Genomic DNA, 9,163 nt, shown 5'->3' with positions numbered 1-9,163 from the left:
CCTCGCTGAGTCGCCATTCGTCGGAGCCGCAGACACGCACCGGGGGCTAGGAGCGCCGCACTCCGGGGTCGGTGGCGTCTGCAGCTCTCGGTCCGCGCGGCCGGGTGCAGCCTCGGTCGCCGCTGCGGCCGCCGCCGGCGGGCCGTGCGCCCTGGCGAGTGCCGGGCTCCGGGCACGGCGGAGCGAGGTGGCTGGTGCGGAGCGACAGCGCCTAGCCTGGCACCCACCGTCGCCCCGGCAGTGCGGGGCCAGCGAGGTTGAGCGCCGCGGAGCGAGGTCCCCTCGGAAGGCTCCCTGTCTCCTGCGTCCCGGTGAGTTGACTGTAGTTTCTGAAGTTGGAGGGGGCCGTGGGAAGGGGAGGTGCGTTTTTAGTACCTTCGGGGGCGGGGGGGAAGCTGGGGCGGCCCCTCTTGTTAGGAGCGGGGCTCCGTCTCGGGGAGTTCAGGGTGCGAAGAAGCAGACCCCGGCACGCGGGGAGAGGCAATCCAGGGCGGGCTGGCAGCAGCCTCTGACGAACGTGCCAGTTGGAAACGTGCTGTGAGAGGACAGGTGCTGGGAGGGCATTTCGCCTGCTGCTGATTGCAAGTTGCGAGCCCCTTGACGGTGTGTGTTTGGCAGTGGAGGGTGCGTGCAGGGTCTTGTTACCTCTATCCTAAGTCCTGCGGGGAGTGACTCCTGTAATATTCCTGGATGCAGTAGGTCTTTGGAGGTGGGAGCTAAGTCATTCCTTCCCAGCCCTTCCGGCTTCCCGCGCATCCCACTTTACTCTTCCCCTAGGCAGAAGTTGCCAGCGTTTCCTTAATTGGAGTCCAGTCCTTTGGGGAGAAAACAACTTGTAAGTCAATACAGCGTTTTGTGCCATAAGGCAAATAAAATGAGAAATGCGTTCATTGTATGTGATTTCATACATTTCAAGAATGTGGGCAAGTCTGATGATGGCACTTGGGTTTCACCCTGCCTGTCCTGCGCCTCTTATATAAGCCTCCCGGCGGGATAACTGTGTCTCTGCAGTGGCTGCAGCTGTGGCTCTCCGTTCCATTTGTTTAAGGTCCAGCTTGAACAGTATTTAATGAAAATGCTGACATGATATAGCGTTCTGTAGTGTGAAACAGAGTGCACTCTTCAAATTGGAGTGTCTTCTCCTAATAGGTAGCATGCGAGGAAAAACCCAGTGTATTTTTCAAGGCAGCTCCAGGAATTAGACACATAAATCATGTTTTAAAATAGCATGCATTGTGCAGAGAGCTTGCAGAGGACCCTTTTTGAACACATCCCCTTTGTTGTAGAAAAAGTGGAAATTGTTCATCCCAGACATTTGTTGAGTCTGAAAGTTAAGTGTGCTGATGGGCTTAATTATCTTAATAAATAAAGGGCATGATTTATAGGTAGCTATCCTGTTCTACTTTGAAGGATAGAATTCTACAACCTTTCTTTTTCATCCATCCCCTAGAGATTCCTTTTAAGTAGAGCAATAGATTATCATCACTGATGTTTAATATTTGAGTCAGTTAAATTTGTAAAAGGAATACTTTGAATTACATGTAGTACCGCTATTACTGACTGTTAAGACCGAACATTAGAAGCAAGGAGAATTTTCAGATTATTTGGTATCAAAGTCATTAGTTTAACAAAACAGCATTAAGACTTTATATATAAATATATATATAATACATATACATATATAAACACACACACACACATATATATATATATTTATTTAAATTTGGACTTGTAATAAATGTTTCAACCAAAACTCAGGGGTGTGTTATAATGTAAGATTTATCTAGGCAGTCTTTAGAAAGAGAAGTGGTTTTATTTATGGTATTCCAACACATGAAACAAGATGAGCTAGTTATAGGCACCACATTTAAAAACATACCATAGGTTTTTAAAGAATCCTAGGAAAATACAAAAATGTTGTTTCAGAAGTTGAAAAGTTAGGCAACACATTGTGTTTTGTGAGAGCATCCATTGCTTATGTCTAGAAGAGAACATATCCCAGCATGGACTCTCAAACAGACTCACCCCTATCAGCATTGTTGCACTGTGGTAAAGAGGGTAGACTAGGCAGCTGAGCTCTTGGCTCTCCTACCACTTGAATCTGGGCAAGTTACCTAAACTCTGTGTCTCAGTACCTTCACCTATAAACTGGGGATAACAGTAGTACCTACTTCAGGGGATTATGATGAGGATTAAATGAGTTCATAGATGTAAAGCCATTGAGCCAGTGTCTGGCATTATTTAAAAAAAAAAAATTTCATTTATTTATTCAAGAGAGATCACAAGCAGGCAGAGAGGCGGGGGGGGGGGGGGGGAAGGAAAGCAGGCTCCCCACCAAGTAGAGAAGAGAGCCCAATGTGGGGCTTGATCCCAGAACTCTGGGATCATGACCTGAGCCAAAGGCAGAGGCTTTAACGCACTGAGCCACCCAGGCACCCCACCAGTGTCTCGCATTATTAAGCTGATAAAATTATCATTGCTGGGCACCTGGGTGGCTCAGTTGGTTGGGCGACTGCCTTCAGCTTGGGTCATGATCCCAGAGTCCCAGCATCCAGTCCCGCATCTAGCTCCCAGCTCTGCTGGGAGTCTCCTCCCTCTGATCTTCTTCCCTCTCATGCTCTCTCTTACTCGCTCTTCCTCTCAAATAATAGATAAAATCTTTTTAAAAGAATTATCATTGCTATGATAGGAAACACATCTTTGGATACCAGGGACTGAATGGCTGCTGATGGAGGTTAATGGAAGCAGGTCACAGGTATAACAGGAGAGAGGATATAAACATTTATTGAACACTTTCTAGTGATGCAGCTGGTGTTTAATTTACTGTCTCCCTCCTCACTGAGGTGGGTGCTTTCGTCTGCACTTGGGAGATGAGGAAACTGAAGCTCAGTGAGATCAAATCAGCATTGGGATTTTAACCTATGTCTGTTTATTTCAAATCCTGTTCTTTTTGACCTTGCAGCCTTAACTTCCTTTTGATCTTGTTTTTTTCCATCTATTCTCCTTTAATCCTCATAATAATAAAATAAGTGCATTATTATCTTCAATTTATGCATGAGGAAATTCGAGTTAAGCATTAAAGTATGCAAAGTGTTTAACAGCACTCACAACATAGTTCTCCAAGATTGGGAGTTATTATTATTACCATAATTATTATTAAATAACTTGCTTAGCCTAGCACAGGGTAGATGTGCCAGCAGGTGAAGTGTATTTTCTCCTTCGCTTTCAGGTGGATTCCATTGCTTCTTACTTCCCCATTCATATATTCAGAGAATTATTGGGGAAAAAATGGTATGTGACAGTTCACACTGGAGGACAGTGCTCTCTGGTTTGTTTCTGCCTGCAGATGTGGCTGCAATGATCCACACAGCCTAGCAAAGCAGCCCGGGCAGCTGTCATCCATCCACAAAGAGCATCATACCTCAGCATGAATTCAGTCCCTGCTAGAGAACAGCCGTGGGGCAGAGAGAGCAAGAGAGAGCCCTTATACTTTCCTGCACATTTTACCATATTTTCAGAAATGGAAATCATTTATGCTTTACATTAAATAAGCATGCTTCTTCTAGGCCTTAATGCCAGTGTCACGCAAAGCAGTTTCCGGGGTCCTTTGTGAGCAGTACTTTGTTAAAAGTCTGGTCCATAGCCTGTTGAACTTCTCACCTGACTTCAGAGGTTGAGAATGATTGAGAGGCCGTGTGTGTGTGTGTGTGTGTGTGTGTGTGTAGCTTCCTTAGGTTATAATCCAGATACTACATAGAGTGCTGACTCTGGAAAATATTCTGTTTTCTAGATGTTAAAATCTAATTATTCTATAAGGCACATAAGCAACAGACGGCTTGTAGACTGGGTATTCTACCTATTCTATCACCGATAGTACTTGGGGACACATGTTCTAAGTTGGCTTTCTTTTTTTTTTTGAAATCAAAACTCTCTGTACAGCATGGTGACTATAGTTAATAATACCATATTGCATATTTGATAGTTGCTAAGAGAGTAAATCTCGGAAGTTCTCATTACAAGTTGTAACTGTGGTAGCAGGTGCTATCTAGACTTATTGAGATTATTTTGCAATATATACATATATACCAGATCATTAAGTTGTATACCTGAAACTGGTAGAATTTTCTATGTCCGTTACTTGTCAGTTTAAAAAAAACTTTCTGGGAATGAGCTTTCAGGAGAGTGCCTCAGTATGCCTGGGGACACAATTCCACAGATACCGTGCACCAAAAAGAGAACCCTTGCCATCAACAGCCCCTTCACATCTTTGAAATAGCCTCTACTTCAATTTTAACCCTCTTTGTCAGAGTACAGATATTCCCTTCTACTCAATCAATATTGACATTTCAAATGCTCCTTCGTTCCGGGTTATTGTATAATTGAAGTCTTCCTTGATCACTTCCGTGACTTAAGCTGGGTCCATAATTTAGTTTTAACTACTTCTTTAGAATTTACATAGCTCTGTTTTATTTCTCATCTGTGTGAACTATTAACGGCTTATCTGTGGTCACCTCTAGATTCCCAAATAACTTCTCTGACATCGGCTTTTTACTGCTGTCAGAAAATATATGTACAGGAAACAGGTAATTTTAATATGGATAAAGTGAATGAAGATCATTTACTCTCCCTAGTCTTATCTACTCTTTTGAATTATGTTCACTTCTGGCTTGGGGAGTTGGGAGCTGATTCTGTTTCTAGAGCTCTTGCTTCATACATCCGTGAGAGATGTGTTGGGAAGTTACACACGTTTCTGGTTATACGAGCAGGCAGTTCGTATTCATCATGGCAGAGACAGTCCCTCAAGGCTAGGGCATGGCTGAATTTGAGGACAAGGGGCAGAGGTGGGGGGAGACAGCTCTGAGAATTTTTTATCTGCCACCTTTCTAGTCCTTATTGGTCGTGCCTTCTAGGTAAGAACTGGAGTGAATAGTTAACACACAGCACTTACCATGTGCTAGCTGCCATGCTAAGTTTACCTACAGTATTTAATCCTCATGGCAAACTTATGTGGTAGTTACTTTATTATTCTGTTTTTCAAAAGTGGAAACTGAGGCCTAGAAAGGTCAGGACACCTGTCTAGGGTCACTTTATTAAGTTTTGGCGCCAAGAATGGAGTCCACAGCTATCTGACAAGGCCTGGGTTCCATGCAGTACATTCTGCATCTAATTTTGGAGCCTTCATGATCGTTCGGCTATGCTGCCTAGTTGTCCTGTATTGTGCTTCTCAAAATAATCCTGTACTATCTGTCTTGGTTCCCACAATAACACTCGAAGAGAGCTAAAGAGACGTGAGGGAAGCCCATTGCCCACCTTCTCAGCATCTGGCATTGACTACATAGTGTCATCTCCATGTCTTTGTGGAGAAAGAACTAAAGCCTAGTTCCTACATCAAACTCAGAAAATAAAAACCACATTTTAGCCTTGTGCAATAGGAAGTGGAAAGCCTTCGACTGATAATAGGACCCAATGGAGAGGTCTGTTAACTTTGTGTTTGGGTCACATACTTTGTGTCCCTCTCATTAAAGAAAGGGGAAGTATAGAAACCTGAGATTTTCTCTGGAGATTAAAAAGTAAATGTTTATAAAAAAGTATCAGGGGGCACCTGGGTGGCTCAGTGGGTTAAGCCTCTGCTTTCAGCTCAGGTCATGATCCCAGGGTCTTGGGATCCAGCCCCACATGGGGCTCTCTGCTCAGCTTCCTCCTCTCTCTCTGCCTGCCTCTCTGCCTACTTGTGATCTCTCTCTTTGTCAAATAAATTTAAAAAAAAAGTATCAGTAATGGAGATTACTACAACAGTGTCATATGCTATTCCCAATGAGACTATGGTTTGTAAATTCAGTGAATACATAAGTCTAACAAGTATGGGTCAAGTGTGTTGTCTCAGAATAGTAACATTGCATCACATCTTCTATGCCTGTATTATAGTCTAATTCCAGTCCAAATGCACAATACAAAGACAGAATTTATGGCCAACTTGTAGTATTTTTAAAACCCTTCCTCAGAGCCTCCCTTCCTCCATGTTTTTCTTGATTTCACATTGGAGCCAGCATTTCTTCAATAAGTTCTTCATATTCCTTGGGTTTTGAGTTATTATTTTATGTTGTTATAACATTTTGGCATATTGTGTTGATGTTTCATCTACTCCCCCTCCTTGATTTTATACAACTGTACAATTTTCAAACCTGTGAGTGACTCAAAACTTATGAAAAATTCAATTTTCTAAATAGAGACACTATTGCAAAGGAGAGGGAAATTTGGCTTGACTGGAGAGTCTTTACTTAAAATACAGAGCACTAGAAACCTTATGAACCTTATGGAGTAGGCAAGTTAAAAAAAATTTTTTTGCAGTTGATCAGCAACAGCTTTATATCTTCTCTATGATTTCATAGGACCCAATATCCATACACCATATCCTGTATTCATTTGCAAGTAATCAGCTTCAGTTAATTTTGTAAAAGTACCAAAAGGTGTGAGACATTCTAGTCTTCACAGGGCTCCTAGTGTTGCATATGTAAGCTTTTCTGTGGATTTACTCTCTAAGTGATGAAGCGTAATCAGGCAAGTCTTTGGGCATCTGGTCTCACTGCATTTGTGACGGGATCATTACTGTTACTGTTGCTCCTGCTTAGTCTGGCCTCACCCCCCTGACTGTATCCATTCCTCTGTCATTCCCATTATGGTTGAACACACTGAAGCTATTGGGAAGCTTTCATGTTGAGGAAGCTCATGTTATAAGTTAAGAGACAATAAAACCACATAACACAGTGATTTTATTTATTTGTTTGTTTGTTTAAGATTTTTATTTATTTATTTGACAGACAGAGATCACAAGTAGGCAGACAGGCACAGAGAGAGAGAGAGAGAGAGGGAAGCAGACTTCCTATTGAGCACAGAACCTGATGTGGGGCTCGATCCTAGGACCCTGTGATCATGAACTGAGCTGAAGGCAGAGGCTTAACCTCCTGAGCCACCCAGGCACCCCTGATTTTTTTTTTTTAATTAGAAAAAGCCAAGCTGTAACACAGTTGTGTACAAGACTACTGCAACCTCTGCACTCAGCACTGGGGAGTTGCAACCACTGTGGCCTTACTCTTTTCTCCCTGACACCTTCTAAGGAGAGCTGTGAACCTGTAATTCACACGTAATCAATCACTAAGAGCTTGGCCTGTTTGAGTCAGATTGAGTTGGAATGATATTTACTCATTTATGCATTTAGCAGATATATATTGATAGGATACCAGGCATGTTGTTGGATGTTGAAACCTCAAACAGAAGAATCCTTGCACTGCCTTCCAGAATCTCAGCAGAACGAAGGGAAAAAGATGCAGTTGTAAGCAGTGCATAAAAGATGCTGGGCTCTGTCGGGGTACCTGCTCCAAGGGGATGACTTTCCCTTCGGAAGTGTAGGGCTGAACCTGAGTCTGGCCGGTGAGTCAGAGGGGGCCAGGAAGCTGAGGATGGGAGTCGGCTGACAGAAATCATTCTGAGCAGACGGCCCAGAGAGAACAGTGCAGTGCAAGTACTGAACAGGGCAGGTGGCATGTCTGTAAGACAGCTGGTTGTCCCCATTGGCTGGTACACATCGAGGGCTGTGGACGAGGTCAGAGATGGACAGTGGAGGCTGGGGACCACTTTAGGAAGTGTCTTGTGGACCATGCTTGCTCCAGATGAATTTGCGTACTTTTGGGGGTTCTTTTAGAATGAGTACTCTGGGTGTTTTGTAGAGAATGGGGGTGTGGGGTGGGGGGCAGACACAGAAGCTCGATGAACAACAACAACAACAAACTGTTGAATGAATCCTAGTGCGGGTTTCAGGTCTGAGCTTGGACTGGTAAGAGTGGGGAAAGGAGGAAGAGGGGAGAAGCAGGGAGGGGGTGGTGACGTTAAGGATGACTTCCAGATCTCTGGCTTGGGTGCCTGAATGGGAAGAGGTGGCATTGGTCCTGATCATGAAGACAGAGGGTGGTGCAGTCTGCAGGGCAAGCTGAGAAGTTTGTTGGCAAAGTTCCGTGATGTGAGGCACCAGAGGCTCCTCCAGGGCTTGAGAGTCAATGGACTGTTGTACCAGCTGTGGTTCTAGAATTCAGGATAGAGGCTGAGCTGAAAATAAAAGCTTACAAGCCTTCTGTGTGTTTCACGTTGTTGTGGAGGTGGTGATCTTCCTGGGAGAACACATGGAGTGGGGGGGGGGGGGGAAGATGATGGTCAAGACCGCAGGTGCAAGCAAAGGAGATGGGCTAGTGAGATTCAGTGAGGGAAGTTTTTGACAAGTGCCTGGATGCAAAGTGGCAGAAACCAGAGGCAAAGCAAAATGAGGGGCTTGATGGTAACAAAAGGAATGAAATAGAAGAAAGCAGCAAGCAGAGGGATGGGTCTGCCTGTTAACTTGCTTGTGTCTACACACATGACGGTGGCTGTTCCTCAGGCAGGTTTCTGTTCTGTCAATAAACATGAATTCCTGCATCTGGGAGGTGGGTGCAGTGGATAAGGGTAAAGAAAAAAGAAATAAAATCGTGAAAAAACATGATCCTGGGTCTGAAGCTGCATGGCGGATTGAGTTGCCATTTCTTATTTTTCTTTTCCACTCATTTATCTCCTTCATTGGCCATAGGTCATGGGCACTTGGGAAAGTGGGAAGGATAAAAGAGTGACTTTCTCGGTGGATAAAGTGCTCGCTTCTTCTAACAGACATGTCTCATTGTATCCATGAATGGGCATGCTGGGGGGAAAAGTGATAAATGGTGTATTATTTGGCAGTTTAAGGAAACTGAGCTTTTATCGTGGTCATTGCATCTTAAGAGGGTTTGGACCTTTGAACCAATCCTTTTATAGTTATAAATGAATCTTTTGGCTAATTGGTATATTTGAGACATAGTTGAGTATAGTTTCCTGTAATTTTCACTTGCCATCAAAACAGGACTTGTCGGGGCGCCTAGGTGGCCCAGTGGGTTAAGGTCTCTGCTTTCGCCTCAGGTCATGACCTCAGGGTCCTGGGATCGATCCCCGAATCCCGCTCTCTGCTCAGCAGGGAGCCTGCCTCCTCTTCTCTCTCTGCCTGCTTCTCTGCATACTTGTGATCTCTGTCTGTCAAATGAATAAATAAAATCTTAAAAAAAACACAAACAGGCCTTGTTATAGACAAACTAGAGTGTTTGGGGATGAT

At 44.1% G+C, this 9,163-nt stretch overlaps 1 protein-coding gene across 1 annotated transcript in view; it reads left to right on the top strand.

Annotated features, from left to right (window-relative positions):
* Positions 1 to 222: 222 nt before the first annotated feature.
* PAG1 (phosphoprotein membrane anchor with glycosphingolipid microdomains 1) overlaps positions 223 to 9,163 on the top strand; it is a 138,361-nt gene continuing 129,420 nt past the window's right edge. Inside the window, exon 1 of the mRNA XM_059394772.1 lies at positions 223 to 311. The gene's annotated coding sequence lies outside the window, so the exon portion shown is untranslated. The remainder of the gene's footprint in view (positions 312 to 9,163) is intronic.

Source organism: Mustela nigripes, chromosome 3 (assembly GCF_022355385.1).
Source record: "Mustela nigripes isolate SB6536 chromosome 3, MUSNIG.SB6536, whole genome shotgun sequence".
In the NCBI taxonomy this organism is placed as follows: Eukaryota; Metazoa; Chordata; class Mammalia; order Carnivora; family Mustelidae; genus Mustela; species Mustela nigripes.
This window is presented reverse-complemented; position numbering and strand designations above follow the sequence as displayed.